This window comes from Trachemys scripta, chromosome 22 (assembly GCF_013100865.1).
Source record: "Trachemys scripta elegans isolate TJP31775 chromosome 22, CAS_Tse_1.0, whole genome shotgun sequence".
NCBI lineage: Eukaryota > Metazoa > Chordata > Testudines > Emydidae > Trachemys > Trachemys scripta.
This window is the reverse complement of record NC_048319.1, coordinates 13,860,447-13,862,988: the sequence shown is the minus strand read 5'-3', so window position 1 is coordinate 13,862,988 and position 2,542 is coordinate 13,860,447.

Here is a 2,542-nt window from a genome sequence, read left to right as displayed (position 1 = left end):
GAAGATTCCAAGCCACCCATTCTCCTACAGTCTTTCTTGGTTTGGAAACACTGTAGGAGAATGGGTTGCGGGAAGCCTGAAGCAGTGCTGGGCGGGCCGGGGGTGGTCGGCCGGGGGCCGGGGCCGGCACCCCAGGGCCCGAGCCGACCCAGGCTGGAGCCGCCGGGGGGCCAGCCTGGGCCGCGCCTCCTCCCCCCACACCCCCCCTTACCTGCTTCAGGCTTCCCGCAAATTAAATATTCGCGGGAAGCAGGGGAGGGGGCAGAGACTTTGGGGCGGGGGCGGAGTTGGGGCGGGGGCATGGGCGGGGCCCCGTGGAGTGTCCTCCATTTGGAGGCACAAAATATGGTAACCCTATTCATTTAGCCCCTGTCGGAGTCATTGTGGGGCTCCCCAGAGTTAGTTCCCAGAGAGCTTAGTGTTTGAAGCACCTGCCTCCAAGTCCTGCCTCACCTGGTATATCTTGGAGGGCTGGTTTGCCACAGCCCCGCAGCTGTACTAATTTGTGGTGTTTAGATGCTGCATGTGATTATTAGAACTGGGAGCACTGGCTGTTGGGGGTCTGAAAGGACAGGAAACAGGAAGGAGGGGGAGGAGTTGAGGAGGCTGGGAGAGTTATGGAGTGTGCAGCTACAGCTTGGTAAAGAGATTTCCACTGTAAATAAAGTTTTGTTGAAGTTTGTTAATACCTGGCCTGGTTGATACAACATAATTACATCAGTTCCCCCACAACTGCCCCCTCCCAGACAGGTTTGGTGCAGGGCTTTGGGTAGCTTACAGTGCAGGGGAACCCCGGGAGCAATGTAATCCACCTACCAAATACCCAGCCAGCAGGGAAATGGCTAGGAAAGGCAGTTTGCACAGCGGAATGGCAGCCCGACCGAGTGGCTGCACATTCCGCGAGCAAACAGCGCTCTGCCCCAGAACGTGCGCAGGGAGTCGAGACACGTTGGAGCCGCCATTAACTGAAGGTCTGAGCTGGAATATTGATGTTAAGAACCTTCACTAGTTGTTGCCGTGTATTTTCCACTCTCCTGCTCTTGGAGTGTATTTTGCATCCCTGAAAGGAGCCTGCGGCTGGCTTAGCACACGGTGTTCCTGCTTGTGCAGAGCAGGCATCTGAATAAATGGACACGGCCCAGCCCCCAGGCTGTGCTCCTAGTCAGCACAGATTTACCCAGTGTTGTTTTGCCATCAAATCCGACTCTAGGTAGGAATTCAGGGATTAGCAGGTGAGGGGGAGGGTTGTGTCCCCAGGCTAAGCAGCTGCTATTTTTGAAACGGTGTTTGAAAGAGGATTGAGACTGACTTAGCCTTGCTCACTGCCAGGGCCAGGAGACAACGTGTCAGGACCCCTCCCATGCCGGGGACCGAGTGTGACTGAGGGGTGTCACATCAGGAGCTGATGGGTTTTTGCAACATGATGAGCCTGAAGGAGGTGAAGGAGCCCCATAAGTCCCACCTAGTGGGTTATCAAGCTAGGGTTCAAAAAAAGAACTAGATAAATTCATGGAGGATAGGTCCATCCATGGCTATTAGCCACAATGGGCAGGGATGGTGTCCCTAGCCTCTGTTTGCCAGAAGCTGGGAATGGGCAACAGGGGATGGATCACTTGATGATTACCTTTTCTGACCAACTGGCTAAGCAGCAATTCTGCAGAAAAGGACCTGGGGATTACAGTGATGGCTGCATTATTAGGAGCATTGCCAGCAGAGCGAGGGAAGTGATTATTCCCTGCTATTCAGCATTGGTGAGGCCACATCTGGAATATTGCATCCAGTTTTGGGCCCCCCACTACAGAAGGGATGTCGACAAATTGGAGAGAGTCCAGCAGAGGGCAACGAAAATTATCAGGGATCTGGAGCACATGACTTATGAGGAGAGGCTGAAGGAACTGGGATTGTTTAGTCTGCAGAAGAGAAGAAAGAGAGGAGATTTGATAGCAACCTTCAACTATCTGAAGGGGGGTTCTAAAGAGGATGGAGCTCGGCTGTTCTCAGTGGTGGCAGATGACAGAACAAGGAGCAATGGTCTCAAGTTGCAGTGGGGGAGGTCTAGGTTGTAGACGAGCAGACTCACCCTGTGGCACCTCCTGCTGGTTACTTCCGGGAATTAGCTCTTCCAGCGTCCTGGAGCACCCTCTGCAGGCCAGTGGTCCGCCTGTCCTCAGGCCTCCGTGTGCCTCCCTGGACCCCAGTGACTTTTTACCTGGGGTGCTGCCGCCTGGCAATACCCCCACAGTTCTGGGTCTCCCCCTCCCAGGGGAACCCCCACCCACTACCCCCACTTCGCCTCAGTCTTGGCTACTGCCCAGTCTCCATCTAGCCCCATTCACTGGGGCAGACTGCAGTATCAGCCACTCATCACAGGCAAAGAGGTTTTGGACCTGTTGCCTTGGCCTACCCCTGGGCTACCCTCTGCAAACCCCCAGTACCCCTTGGCCTTCTGCTAGGCCGCAGCCTGGGGCTTTCCAGGCTGGAGCTCCCCAGCTCCTCTGCCTTTCCCCAGCCCTGCTCCACTCAGGTACTCTGTCTCTAGCTC